The sequence below is a fragment of the Phoxinus phoxinus genome (genome assembly GCF_949152265.1).
Source record: "Phoxinus phoxinus genome assembly, chromosome: 6".
Taxonomy (NCBI): domain Eukaryota; kingdom Metazoa; phylum Chordata; class Actinopteri; order Cypriniformes; family Leuciscidae; genus Phoxinus; species Phoxinus phoxinus.
The window spans coordinates 24480387-24496094 of NC_136881.1; the positions used below are offsets into that span (position 1 = coordinate 24480387).

At 37.9% G+C, this 15708-nt stretch overlaps 1 protein-coding gene across 1 annotated transcript in view; it reads left to right on the forward strand.

Annotated features, from left to right (window-relative positions):
- The window catches only part of pudp (pseudouridine 5'-phosphatase), a 362626-nt gene that overhangs the window by 175246 nt on the left and 171672 nt on the right, over positions 1 to 15708 (forward strand). The window lies entirely within an intron of this gene.

Sequence of the window (15708 nt, forward strand, 5' to 3'; positions counted from 1 at the left end):
GGGTTTTCAAAGTGTGGGGCGCGCCTCCCCAGGGGGTCGCCAGAGCATACCAGGGGAGGCACGGCCAGTGGTAAAAATTATACCCAAATAATGAATTCGTTTAAATTAATAAATGTAAAAAGTTAAATTGTTATTATTCTTAATATAAGTCCTCGTTTACACTGCAGGTCTTGATGCCCAATTCTGATTTGTTATCTTTATCTGATTTTTTGACCATCTATTTACACGTTCTTTCAATTGTATCCGATTCATGTTACACTTGCCATCTGAAACATTGCGCATGCTTAAAGGGTTAAATTATCTTGCACAGATGGACGAACACGAAATATGCTTGATGCTAGCTGTGCGATATGCAAAGTTTGCCAAACATCACCATGATTTTGAGGTGGAGGAGGACGAAAAGTGCCATCATTGCAGCCTGCATATGCTTCAGTTATTGTGTGCGAGAGAGATCTCAGGACTGGCGGGAGCATATTGTGTTTAAATATTGGCTTTAACAAGGAGCAGTGAGTCCGAAATTTTAGGATGAGCAAGCCCACCTTTGATATGTTGATGTGTCAACGTTTGTCCACATTCCTCTCCTATGTTTCGTCAGGCCATCCGTCCCTTTGCAGATGCCCGTCGGGGTTGCTCTCGTCATTTAACCGCCTCAGAAAATCCGATCTTCCTTTTTTTGCCAGTCGCAGCACATATCTGATTTATATCTGATTTATTTTCATATATGAATGAGGCCTGAAACCGATCTCGAAATATCCGAAATATTTTTTCCTGTTTACACGGTCATAGAAGACATCCGATCTGTGTCACGACTCGCATATGAGCAACAAATTGGAATTGGGTCACATTTCACTGATAGACAGTGTAAACGAGGCCTAACTGCACTTTTCAGCACTTTTTAGGTTAACACAAACAATGATAAAAGTGAGGAGTTAAGAGTCTGACATTGCTATTTGTGTGCGCCATTGGGTAAGTTGTGTCAAAAAGGGAGGCACACTGTCTTAGACTTTGAAAACCCCTGCTCTAAGTGAATGAAAACATCCTGCAAAGTTTTAAATCTGAAAGTGCACAGTATATAAAGTTATTGTCTTTCAAATGTAAGAGTCAACTCTGAGTCAATGAAATTAATCATTTTTTAAACGAGTCATAAGCCGTTTCGTTGTGACGTCAAGACAAAACATTAGCATATTGCCTGCTCACTTATTGCGCAGGCAGACACCAGGGAAAACTTGGACCTCAAACACTGCAGCTGATTCCTGTGTATACTGGATAGCATCATTCTCTTAATGAGAAGTTGGATAATCTGAGAAATGAGAAAGAACGTCTCGGGCCAGTTGTTCAAAGGTAAGCTGATCGGATTTTGGTTGTCGGATTGGATCAAATCTTGAAAATGGGTTGTTCAAAAAGGAAAGAAGGAATCTGAAATCAGATTAGATCAGGGAATCCAATCCTAGTTTTAATCTGGATCAAACCTTCAGTTTGTGTTGTTCAAAACTTGTCAGTGGGATTTGGATAACTTTGATCCAAAAAAACAGGATTATCCTGATCCCAACAGGGGGTAGGATTTCAAGGTGGATTTCAGAAAGAAAATGTAGTAAAACTTTAAAATTGGTCAAATAATACATTTGTATCATTTAGTGTATATACTTTTATTTATATTTTGCACTTGACTTGTGTAACCGTTGTAGCAGTGATAAAGTAAACAATTAAGCTATTCAGTATAGTAAAGTAAAAATAAAATAAAAATGATCTTGTCCCCATGAAATAATCCCTCAAACAGATTTCAATAAACAAAAATAATATATTAATTTTTCGGTCATTCATCACCGTATATTAATTTCAAATAAACAATCATCAGAGATAAGCCTGTCAAAAATAATGTCTAACAATTGCATCCCTTACTATACGTCCAGTCAGTCCCTGATTCTGACAGACCACCAGAGGTTGGTCTGGTTCTTCAACAGGCTCAGGTGCATTATAAACATCATCATAGAGAGGGGCATTGCGCCTGGTAGCGATGTTGTGCAGGACGATACACGCAAGTATTATGTTGCATGCTCCTTGTGGTTCCACTCGCAAGTAGTTAAGGCATGCAAAGCGTCTCTTCAGAACTCCATTTAAACGCTCAATTGCACATCTTGTTTTGCAATGAGCAGTGTTGAAGCGTGCGGTGAAACCATGGACTCAAAAGGACCTAATTTTACTGTTGCAGAAACCCATGCACTGCTGGAGGGTGTTAAGTGCCATTATGCCTCAATAGTAGGAAGCTCTGTTGCAGGTGGAATGGTGACTAACAAAAGGAAGAAAGACATTTGGGTTGAAATCACCCAGAATGTAAATGCAATGGGGTCTGGCCAGAAGAGGACCTTGGAGCAAGTGAAATTTAGATGGAAGAATCTGAGGGCCAGAGCAACGAAGGACCTTGCTGAGGCAAAAAAACACCCAAACAGGCAACAAACCCTTTAAAAAAGGTGAATACACACTCTAAAGAACTCTAAAGCTCTGCATGGGATTCAAGGTGTTGTAGGGGATGGTGAGCCTACAATTGTAGAGGAAAGTGAGCCAGTTCCTCCTAATGCAGAGGAAACATTCATTCTGGATCTCAGCCCTATGATTGAAGAACAACCTGGATCCTCACTGGTAGAGCCAGCAGTCACAGGAGCTCAGAAAAGAGGCTTGAAGCGTCCTTTGCCGAATAAAAATGATGATGCCTATGAATCACTTCTTAAACGAGAAACTGAAAGAGCAGAAGCACAGACACTCCTGGCAGAGGAACAAATCAAGCTGACCAAACTACAGCAAACCAAAGTGAAACTTCAGATCCACCTCCTAAAAGCGGGGCTTGGAAATGCTGGTCTCTCCTCCTCAGATGAAGAAGAACCCTGAACATTCTTTATTTCGTTAACTATTGGATATTTAGCCATTTAATTTTTTTTAAGACGTTTTCAAAATGTCCACAATGTATTTGTTAATGTATGTTTGTTGTTTATTTTGTTGTGGTTCAGATGTGGGTCATAAAATAAATTATGAATTGAAGTGGATATTTATGTTATTTTTGTGTTTTGTCTCAAAATAAGAAACACTTACAGTGACCCCATGTTGGCTCTTCTACCTGTTCTTTACATAGCTTGTAGCCCACATTGTGATATGTTGTCCCATTTAGAGCACTGGTAATCCGTATTTGGTCATCTTAAAAACACGGAGAGGAACGAGACGCTGTGTCAGCTGACGCAATGGGGACCTATCCCGCAGGACCCGGAGTATGAGGCACGTACCAACTAGTAAATCATGGTGGATGCAGGGATGACGTCGCATGGTGCTCCCCAGCACGTAAAAAGTGTACCTGACATGTTGTCATCAGCTTCAAATGTCTCAAGGAAGACGCGTAGGAATGCCCGAAGCATGGCAACGCGACGTGGCATCTCGTTCCTTTCTCAAGGAACCATGGTTACATGTTGGTACATGTGCCTCAGACACCGGGTCCTACGTGACGCGTTGCCAATTGCGTCATCTGATGCGGTGTCTCTTTCCTCTCTCAGGGAACCATGGTTACATGCATAACCTGAGATGTTCCCTTTCAGGGGGAAGTCAACGCCGAGTCAGCTGACACAATGGGGACGTCAATACCAACCATGCTGACCAGTGCCTGTCTGGAGGCCTAAAATAATTAGAGCCTTAGGCACTGAAGCTTAAAAAGTCAGCCAGCGAGTGGAAACACCCTGCACAACATTGCAATGGGAAGGAGTATAACCTCACTTAATAACCGATCGTCTCAAATATCTGTCTGCTCTACTTTGGAATATATTACACTCTAAAATATGCATGGTTATTTTAACCCAAATGTGGGTAAAATATGGACAAACCCAACCGTTGGGTTAAATGTTTAAATGTAATTTTTAACCCAACGGTTGGGTTTGTCCATATTTGACCAAAATTTGGGTTGAAATAACCCAGCATGTTTTAGAGTGTATTAGGGAGCCAAACACGCAGTGCCAGCTCGACCTGATACCAGCCATCCCGTTTTATTTCTCTCTCTCTCTCTCTCTCTCTCTCTCTCTGCGCATGCGTGGGCGTTTGTGGAGCGTGTGTGAGAGCTCGAGCTTTGAGCGCGTGTATTTGTTTTTTCTTTGTGTTTTCCTTATATTTTCTCTTTTCTTTTTCTTCTAAGTTTGTTTATTTGTTTTAGTAGTTTTTTTGTGTGTGTTTGTTTTGTGCTGCCTGCTTTCTTTCTTAGAAAGCATGGCAGCTCAGGCTGGGACTGGGTTTGATGTCCTCACACGCCGTCACGGAGTCAAGATAGTATCCGTGGCGAGTGTGGAGGCTTGCTGTCTGGGTGTAGGAGAGATTGTTGGCCATCAAAACATTCTCTCCGCATCCAGAATGAATGGCGCGACCGTGATTTTTTTTTAACTCGGTGGAAAGAGCAAACGAGGTGGTTGCGCGAGGTGTAATCATTGATGAAATACTTACACCTGTTTTACCGCTGCTGTTACCGTCAAAGAAAGTCACAATATCAAATGTCCCTCCGTTTCTTAGTGATGATATTTTGAAACAAGCGCTGTCACGTTATGGGAAGTTGGTTTCGCCGATCAAGAAGATCACGATCGGCTGCGAATCTCCTTTATTGAAACATATTGTTTCATTCAGGAGATTTGCTTTTATGATCATCAAAGATGACGCGGAATTGGAGTTGGCACTGAATTTCCGTGTGGATGATTTCGAATATGTCGTGTTTGTCACTACTGATAAAATGAAGTGCTTTGGGTGTGGTAAATCGGGCCATTTAATCCGTTCATGTCCCGATAAGAATGTAGCTGGAGGTAGTAAGGATAGAGGTTCGACTGAAGAGACTGTTAAACCGTCTGAGGTCGGTCTGGCTGAAGCAGCGCCGACCGTGGATAAATCTGCTGGGGAAGGAACATCTGCTGAGGGGCCTGTGGAAGCTGGATCGACCTCGACGGAGTCAGCGAATGAAGGTAGGGACAGGCCTACTTCAGAGATTTCTATAGCTGCAGAAACTGGTTTATTGAATAGTGATGTTGAAAGCATGAGGGGAAATGATGTATCTGACACAGAAGCAGAGAATAGGATGTTCAAAGTACCAACAAAACGAAAAAATGTGGAGAAGATCAGTAGTGCAAAGTGTTTTAAAAAAGGAGAAGTGTTTGAAGATCAGAAAGAGTCAGAAAGTGAAAGTGAAAAGTCTGACTCAAGTACAGTGTTGTCACAGACTGAAGGTATAAGCAGGAGCTATGATGTTGATGACATAAAACGTTTTCTCAATATCACAAAAAACAAAAGAGGTGTGATTGTAAAAGATTATTTCCCTGATCTAATGCAGTTCCATGAAAAAGCCAAAGGCCTAATAGCAGACGGGTGCCTTTCAAACAGGGAGGTTTATCGTTTAAAAAAGATTGTGAGAAAAGTTGGCACGGATTTAAATGAAAATGAAGACTAAGCACAGTAGTAATCTGGGTTTGCTTGTGTTTTTTTGTTTGTTTATTTATTTCAGTATGACTGAAGTGCGGATTGCCTCCTTGAATGTTAATGGTGCGAGAGATTATAGAAAAAGGGCTGAGCTGTATGAAATTATCAAGCAGAAAAAAATAGATGTCACTTTGATTCAGGAAACGCATAGTGACGTGAACAATGTTAATGATTGGTTGAGGGAATGGGAAGGTTTATCTTTTTTCAGCCACAACACCACGTTAAGTGGAGGAGTAGCAATATTATTTGCAAAAACATTTAATCCAAGTTCTTATCAAGTTAAAGAGTTTTTGAAGGGTAGACTTTTAAAAGTGACAGCACAAATGGAGAATTATAATTTTGTTTTTATTTGTGTGTATGTCCCCAACTCAACAATTGATAGGATGTTGTTTTTAGATACGTTATGTTCTGTTTTACAAGATGTTTCTAATGATGATTATTTATTTCTGGGAGGAGATTTTAATTGTACAGTGAGTAATTGTGACAGAAATCATATTGAACCCCATATGCCTTCAAGAAAACGTCTCTGTCAAATAATAAATAAGCATGAGTTAAGTGACGTGTGGAAGTTTTATCATGAGGATAAAAGACAATATACTTGGGCACATGCACGTGATAATGTCTTATCTCTGGCAAGATTGGATAGATTTTATGTGTTTAAGCATCATGTTGGTATTTTTAAAAGTTGTTGTATTGTTCCTGTTGGTTTTTCAGATCATTGCATGGTGCAATGTTCTTGTATTTTGAATTCTGTCAAGCCCAAAAGTGCGTACTGGCATTTTAATTTAACTTTGTTAGATAATAAGGATTTTATACACACTTTTGAATTGTTTTGGGCTGATTACAGAACAGAGAAAGAATCTTTTCAATCAATACAAAAATGGTGGGATTTTGGCAAAGTACAAATTAAACAGTATTGTCAGCAGTATGCTCACAACAGCACCAATGTTTTAAATCAGTCAATGAAAGACTTAGAGAATGACATAATTAAGATACAGGAATTGGCAGAATCAACAAAGCAACAAAGTTATTTGAAAATTCTTTCTAAAAAAAAGAATCAATTGGCAGAATTATTAGGGGTTAAAACACAGGGGGCTTTGGTCCGGTCAAGATTTATAAGTCATGATCAGATGGATGCACCTTCAAAGTATTTTTTTAACCTTGAAAGGAAAAATGGGCAAAAAAGAATTATTCACGCTTTGCGATCTGAGGAAGGAATTCTGTTGTCCAATCCTGTAGTGATTAGAAGGAGGGCAATTGGTTTTTATGAGAAACTGTACAGAAGTGAACTAGGATCAGACAATGTCAATGAGAGTGTTTTTTTTGAGGATTTACCACAGGTGTCTGATGAAGCTAATGCAGAGATTTCAGGTGCGCTTAGCCTGGGAGAACTGCATAAGGCCGTTCAGAGCATGGAATCCGGAAGGGTGCCTGGAATTGATGGCATACCGATAGACTTCTATAAATGTTTTTGGGAAGTTTTAGGAGAGGATCTCTTAGAAGTACTTAATGGTAGTCTGGACGAAGGTCTTCTACCTTTGAGTTGCCGGAGAGCAGTCCTGACCCTCCTTCCCAAAAAAGGAGATCTCACAGAGATCAAAAATTGGAGGCCTGTTTCACTTCTGTGTAGTGACTATAAACTTCTTTCAAAGATTTTAGCAAACAGATTATCAGTAATTATGAATAAGGTGATCCATCCAGACCAAACTTACTGTGTCCCAAAAAGGTCAATTTTTGATAATATTTCCCTTATTAGGGATATGTACGACGTCTCTAAGTTATCAAATAGTGATATTGGATTGATTTCGCTCGACCAAGAAAAAGCTTTCGACAGGGTTGAGCACACATACTTATGGGAAACTTTAAAAGCTTTTGGTTTTAGTAAAAGTTTTATAGATAAAATTAAAGTTTTGTACAGTGATGTTGAGAGCATACTCAAAATTAATGGTGGCTTATGCACTCCTTTTAAAGTTTTTAGAGGAGTGAGGCAGGGATGCCCGCTCTCTGGAATGCTATATTCGCTAGCAATAGAACCTCTGCTACAACAACTGAGAAAAAATGTACAAGGTTTTAAGTTGCCTAATTTTGGACAAAGTATAAAAGTCTCTGCATATGCTGATGATGTTTTAGTGTTTGTTAGTCAACAGAGTGATGTACAGGTTTTAATGAGTGTACTTGATGATTTTAAAAAACTGTCTTCTGCTAAAACTAATTTGGAAAAAAGTGAAGCAATACTTATAGGGGATTGGAAAAATGGTTCTTTTGCCCTTCCTCCTGGTTTAGTATGGAAGAAAGGAGGCTTTAAATATTTGGGGGTTTTTCTAGGTGATGAAGCAACTGTGCAAAAAAATTGGGAAGGAACTCTTGAAAAAGTGAAAGGACGACTCGAAAAATGGAAGTGGTTAATCCCAAATATGTCATATAGAGGTCGAACTTTAGTTATAAATAATTTAGTAGCCTCCTCTTTATGGCATAAGTTAACCTGCATTGATCCTCCTCTGCGTCTCTTAGCAGAGATTCAAGCGATTTTAGTTGATTTTTTCTGGGACAAGTTACATTGGGTTCCTCAAAGTGTTTTGTTTTTACCTAAAGAAGAAGGAGGACAAGGATTGGTACATCTTCAAAGTAGAGCAGCAGCTTTCCGTTTACAGTTTTTGCAAAGACTTCTTAATGGTTCAATAATTTCAAGTTGGAAAGTAGTTGCGTGTAAAATACTACAAAATGTTGGAAATTTGAAAATGGACAGGAATCTTTTTTTTATGGACTTGTCAAAACTGAACCTCAATGGAATGCCTATTTTTTATCGAAATGTTTTTAAAGTGTGGAACATGTTCAAAGTACAAAGAGAAGGACATTTTGAATCTCTTCATTGGCTCCTTGAGGAACCACTAATATATGGAGCACGCTTTGAGTTAACACACAATGACTGTGCAATTCCTGGACTCACGGAAACACTTGTGGCTTCCAAAATATGTACAATGGGGAGTCTAGTTAACTTGACAGGGCCAGACTTTGGGAACATGGAGGAAGTTGCTTTGAGTCTGAAAATTAAGTCTAGAAGATTTGTTTTTCACTTATTAGAAAAATGGAAACAAAGACTCACTGCTGATGAACTGAAACTGTTATCAGACTACTGTGAAAAAAAGAATGTTCCTAATGAAAAAGATGTATTATCCGAGTTTTTAATTTTTCCTGTGTTAGATGATGTTTCAGGAATGTTTTTAAGCTCTGGAAAATCCCTATGTCTTAATTTTTTTTCAAGTACTGGTAAATGTTTTTATAAAGCTTGTGTTTTTGTTTTTAACAAAAAAGTGCTTGATAAGAGGGTTGATACACCATGGCGTAATGTTTTAAAATTATGTGATGATGATAAACCAGAATGGAGATCTTTGTATAAGCCACCTTTAAGTAAAAGAGTTGGGGACATACAATGGAGACTTTTACATGGTGCAATAGCAGTTAATGCTTTTATTTCAGTTTTAAACCCTGATGTCACTACAGAATGCCCTTTTTGTTTAAAGAGAGAGACTGTTTTTCATGCGTATATGGATTGTTTTAGACTGAAAAGGTTGTTTAGTTTATTACATAATTTATTTTATAGTTTTAATGAAGCTTTTTCTATAGACGTATTTATTATTGGTTTTAGATATGTTAGAAGAAATAGGTTTATTTGTCAGTGTTTAAATTTTCTTATAGGTCAAGCAAAGCTGGCAATCTATATGAGTAGAAAAAACAAGATAGAAATGGGTGCAGATCAAGATATTAATATTCTGTTTTTAGCCACAGTTAAATCCAGAATACTCATTGATTTTCGTTTTTATAGTTCCATGGATGACGTTATCACATTTGAAATGAAATGGTGTAAGAATGAGGCTCTGTGCTCTGTTATTGATGGAAAACTACTTTTTTCTTTTCTGCTAATGTAGAAAAAGTTTTTGGTTTGTTTTATTTTTTAGTTGTGGTATAAAAGGTAAATGTAAAATGGTAAATGTTGATTTGTAGAAAAAAATTGGAATAAAGTCGTCTTTCAAAATTCAAATTCTCTCTCTCTCTCTCTCTCTCTCTCTCTCTCTCTCTCTCTCTCTCTCTCTCTCTCTCTCTCTCTCTCTCTCTCTCTCTCTCTCTCTCTCACCCATGCCTTGAAGGGGAGGCATGGGTGGCTACACTAGCCTTCTGCTCCTCTCTCCAGGAGCTCGTCCCTGGCGAGGGCTCAGACAGTCTAGGAGGAACCTGCATGCGGCGAGGAATGAACTTCCCAAAGGCGGCTGACTGCGCTCGAGCCTCTCTAAATCGGTTAACTACCGTCTCAACCGCTGTACCGAACAGTCCAGAGGGTGAAACAGGGATAATCCCTCCCCCTGGTCCAGGTCCTTAAAGGAATAGTTCACTTTGAAAGTAAATTTTGGTATGTTTTAGCTTACCTGAAGTGCATCCAAGATATAGGTGTCTTTGTCTCCGCAGTAGTTTCAATTTTGATATTTTTAGGTCAAACCGTTCTTGTCTGTCAGTCATATAATGCAGGTATAGGTACGGTCTCCAAAAGCATGCAGAGAAAAGTCCAAATAAAAAAATTCCCCATCGTAAGTGCACATTGATGGCCTAAGACACGAAACAAGCGGTTTGTGTGATAAAGCGAACAGTATTTATATCGTTTTTATCTCCTTTACACAACCACGTCCAAGTGATCTGTTTGCTTAGTCTGCGCAAGCGCCGTAGAGTGCCGCAAGGCTCCGGAAGTGATCTCTCGCACGTGTACGTCACTCATTGTTTACAACAGAACCTATGCACAGAACAGAGATTGTAGGTAGGATGGCTAATATAAATGGTACTAGTTTGCGCTTATCCGGGATTTTTAAACCGATGTAAAAAAATACATTTACATAAGCTCGCGCGAACTCATCCGGGAGACTACTTCCGGAGCTTAATGGCGCTTGCGCAGACTAAGTAAACAGATCACTTGGACGTGGTTGTGTAAAAGAGATAAAAACTATATAAATACTGTTTGTTTTATCACACAAACCGCTTGTTTCGTGTCTTAGGCCATCAATGTGCACTTACGATGGGGAATTTTTTTATTTGGACTTTTCTCTGCATGCTTTTGGAGACCGTACCTATACCTGCATTATATGACTGACAGACAAGAACGGTTTGACCTAAAAATATCAAAATTGAAACTACTGCGGAGACAAAGACACCTACATCTTGGATGCACTTCAGGTAAGCTAAAACATACCAAAATTTAATTTCAAAGCTAAAACATACCAAAATTTTATTTCAAAGTGAAGTATCCCTTTAAGCATGTCTGCCTGTTAAGCTTGTAATACTGGCATAGTATGCAAAGCTCTGCCAGTCTGTCTAGCTGCTGAATACGCTGTGTCCACCAACCTCATTGTCAACTGACATGGCTTAGAGGGCAAAACAGGAGCCTTCATCAATGAGGATTTTTTGCAATCCTCATCGCAATTCAGACTTTTTTTAATATCTTGCAATTCTGACATTATAAATCAAGATATAATAAAGTGAGATATGAACTCGCAATTCCGAGTTATAAAGTCCAATTCTGAGGGAAAAATTCTGCTTATAATTCTGACATTTTCATACAATTGCGAGTTTCTCACAATTCTGATTTTATAACTCGCAATTGCAATTTAATTTATTGTCAATTAACTTTTTTTTTAATTCAGTGGAAGAATCCAGCTTCCATTTATAATGACATTTATGATGCCATAAATGACATTGGTTTATTTTTCAAATAAATTCTGCTCTTTTTGAGCTTTTTATTCATCAAAGAATCCTGATTTTTTTAATATATCTGTTTCCACGAACATTATAAGCAGCAACTTTTCAACATTTAAAAAATAAGAAATGTTTTTATTATATTGCCTAATCAGTGTCTTACAGTGATTTCTTGGATCATGTGGCTTATTACAGTGTGTCACAGTTCATGAATTCTGTTCAATCCTGTTCCTTAATGTTAAGAAGACTGTTTGCATGTTTTTTTCAAAAACACATTCTGCAACTGACTATGATCCTAAAGTATATGTGTCTGGAGAGATCCTCCAAGTAGTCTATCATGTTAAATATCTTGGCATTATCCTTGACTCCACCCTGTCCTTCAAAAAACAAGTGAAGAAAGTAATGCAAATAACTAAATACAACCTGGCCAATTTTAGGTAAGAAACTGCCTAACAACCACAGCTGCAAAAATATATATGAATGCAATGAGCATCATGACAAGTTGGACTCAAGCTAGATGTACAACACTGAAGCCTATTCTTTCTTTATACAAGCAGACTCACAAAGTGTTATATAGAAAACCCAATACCTACCACCACTGTAATATTTTGGGAAAATATGAAATTCTTAGTTGAGAAAATGTAATGAAATACAGTGATATCTGTCTGGTGTTTAAGATTCTAAATGGTAAAGCTCCCCCAACACTTGGTAGTTTTATTAAGCAGAAAAATTATACCAACAGAACTACAAGATCAGCTCTAAGAGGAGACTGTGTAATCCCTTTTAGGTCTAGCTCCTTCAGCCAATCATGTATTTCTGTAAGAGCTTCTCAATTATGGAACACCATACCAATTGAAATAAGAATATGTAACACCTACAGTACCATACCTTCACACAAAGTCTTAAGGCCTGGCTTTTGAAACATTTCTAAACTAAAAAGTACATTGCACATTTTATTTGTAATATTGTTACTATTTTAACCTGCTGCTAATATGTCTCATGGTCTCCGCCCGTTGCCAGGCGGCCAGCTTTGCACAGCTTGATAAGACCAACATAATGATTGATGTATTTTATTTTATGTATACTGTTTATTGTTGTACTGCATGTTTGCATGTAACAAAAGTAAGGCATGTGTTGCTGCTTCGAGTTATTTGCATGGCTGGCTACAGTATGTCTAAATGGTGTCTGCCACAATTGTACTGATGTTTTAATGTCTCTAGATGTTTTGTGTGGTTTTATGTCGTGAGAATTGTTCTGTTTTATTTGATGTTTTATGGTGTCTTGAGTGACTTTTTGTATACTGTATATTTTATTACTTTTAAGGTCTCAAAACATCTTGCCGAAGGACTGCAGTTGAAAATTAGCCAGTAGGCTAACACTGGCACATTTACAGTAGGCTAATGTTGATTAATGTGTGCTGTCCTTATAAAAAATAAAAAATAAAAATAAAAAATCACAGTCTCTTCCTTGTCTTGTGTGATTGTTGTGTAGTATGATTAGTGTGGATGTGTTCTCCGATTACCGTTGATCATCAGCGCCAGCTGATTCCACTCTACTCAACTGTATATTCTCAGTGACTGGTGTCTTGGGTGTCAGATCGTTGTGTTTTTTCCCGGTGTGTGTTCCTGTTTGGTATTCTCTCTTGGTCTCCGTTCCTGTTGGAACGGACATAATTAACTGTTGGAACTGTTGGGACATAATTATAATAATTATGGTATTTTTGATCAAATAAATTCAGCCTTGGTGAGAATAAGAGACTTTAAAAACATTAAAACCTTTGACCAGTAGTGTATGTTTATCAGTAACTACCATCTATACTAAGTGAAAGCTTCATATAGGCTAATTTCTTTATTCATTCTGGTAGTAATTTTATACCTTAATGTGTATTTACTTTTGATAGTCATTTAATGTTAATTGCTAGAAAATAACAAAGGTGTGCCTATTTGGACATAACAGTTTCACAACTTAACTTCCAAAGTCAAAATTAAAACTCAAATACTCAACATCCATGAAAAATAATTCTCTCCTATGGAAAAAATGTTATAATGTCCCAAAGAATTGCATAATGAATAATATGCCAAAGGCTTATTGAGTTGGCAATATCATTTAGTTTCCTGTGTCACTTCTGACAGCAAGCCCTTGAATAGTGGAAACGAGTTTTGTTCCTTGATGCAAAATAACCAGAATAATATGGATCCTTGTCCTGTATCACCACTGCCTTTATTTTTTTCTGACACCTATACACTTCTCTGAAGTGGCTTTGCTTCCTGATGCAAGCAGCCTCCAGATAAACAGTGGTGACATTTTTGAGATCCGACAGTAGTGTCTGAAATATAGACAGGTTCACCATGGCTTAACAGGAAAAAAAAACCTTGTAAGCTTGATGGCGTCTGTTTTAAATCTTGGCAGGACACTTGTGGGCTATAAATAAAGAGTAAAATACAGATTGAGTAGAAATGACAATCATTCCAAGAGCCCAGTGCTATGAGGCCAGTAAAGCATGATGGACTCAAACCAGTCAAAAACGGGGGTCACCCTCAGTTAATGTTGCACATACTGTTCATGACAAGATCACAGATTAATCTTTACAGACATGTTAATGTTCAGAGCAAACCACAGAGGTAATTTATGGAGCATAATTAATTCATACATGGAAACTAAATGTAGAAGTGGTCTCTTGTGAGATAAGGAATGTTTTGTTTACTAAGTGTCTCGTTTGTATAGCATTATACTTTATTTGTCTAGTTTATGATGAGATTAGAATGATTATAATATCCTCCAGTTTTAAATATTCCTTGTTATTCTATAATTATTACTATGGAAGGGTTTGCAGATTTAAACATATCTAGGGTCTCTTACCTTGATCTCTAGTGAGGGTTCTACCTCTCTAAATCTGAGGCTGCCTCTGGAATGTACACACAGAAAAACAGAAAATATGCACATACTGTAAAAGTACAGTATTATCTGAAATGCTGCACAGAGGCCTTAAGGCTAAACTGAACTTTAGCTTCAACTGCACTCAGGGAGGATCTATTTTTTGAAGAGACACCAGTGACAGTTCACCCTCACTTGGTGCCCTAGGCAAGATAAGTCATGACCACAGAAAAAAATAAAAAAAAATAAAAAAAGACTAGTAGTTCTTCCAATAATTTAACATGGGACAGTCTAAAGGGACAGGTTTTTAGCTTTGTGTGAAAACCGGCCTTGGTGCAATATTTATTTACTTATTCATTCATGTGAGCTGAGGCTCCGCCTTCTTTGACATGAAAATCTTCTCTGGTTCATTTCTTCTGTTCAGTCCATCAAGATCAGGCATGACTATGATACAGTTGAAAGTAGCAGAAAATAAGATTCATTCAAATGGTGAAATGTAACAAACCATGTAATTGTGAATAGTTATGGCTTATCAACTTTTAAAAGGTAGGAGAACATGATTGCCATATCTTTTGACTGTGTATCCAGTTAGTTCGTTTTTTATTTGATATGGACAAAGCATGTTGATTAACATTTGTACAAAATAGACATTGCTAATTTACGTCCGCAGACCCTAGGCAGGTACACACAAGAACAAATACTCTTCTATACACACAACATAAAAAATAAAAAAATAAAAAAAATACCCTAAACACTTACTAAGAAAAATGTTTACTCACCTGATACATCATAAGCCACTTCTTTAGATTATATTTAAAAGTGTGATAAGTAGAACATTGTCTTATTGACTGTGGTAAACTATTCCAATATTTCACAGATAATACTTTCCGACCAAAAGATGTTCGCCCTAAGCACTTCACAATCCCCTCTAATGACAGAATCCCCTCTAAATTACAAAAATCGATATTTTATAAATAGATCGTAACATTGACTTACCTGTCAAGAATAAAGCAGGCAACTTCAGCGTCCCTTTCAAAGTCTTTCTCCTTCATTAGCTCTTTCCACCTGGGAAAAGCTATCCCGATATTTACCCTTGTTTTTTGAATTCGCCGGTCACGTTTCCTTTAATTTAAAGTTTTTTTGGCGCTTTTTTGGCCACGAGGATTCCTTCTCCTGTGGCTCGGCATATATATGATCCTGCATTATGAAGTACCATGCCGTGCAGTCTTTTAAATTTGCCGGGACAGTGACAAGCGCTGCTCTCCTTGTCTGTTTCTGCTGGTTTCAGTCACGTGATGCTGGCTCTGAACGAAAATGTGAAGTGGAAACGCGTTGAGGTAGGCTAGTACGTTTTGTCCATCTCTGCTATTATACAGTAGTTTTACAAAATGACGGAACGACATGGAAGCCTCCTTGGACTTACCCATCCAATGTAAATAAAGATAAGAAATTCTTTGCTGACGTGGATAAGTCAGATCATTGGCAGAGGTAATTTTACACCAATGAGGACATATTTATGAATAAAGACATTGATTTTAGCTAATACAATACTTAAAAAACTACACAGTGTACCTTTAAAGCAATAGCTAAATGAATTGTCAATTGCCAACATGG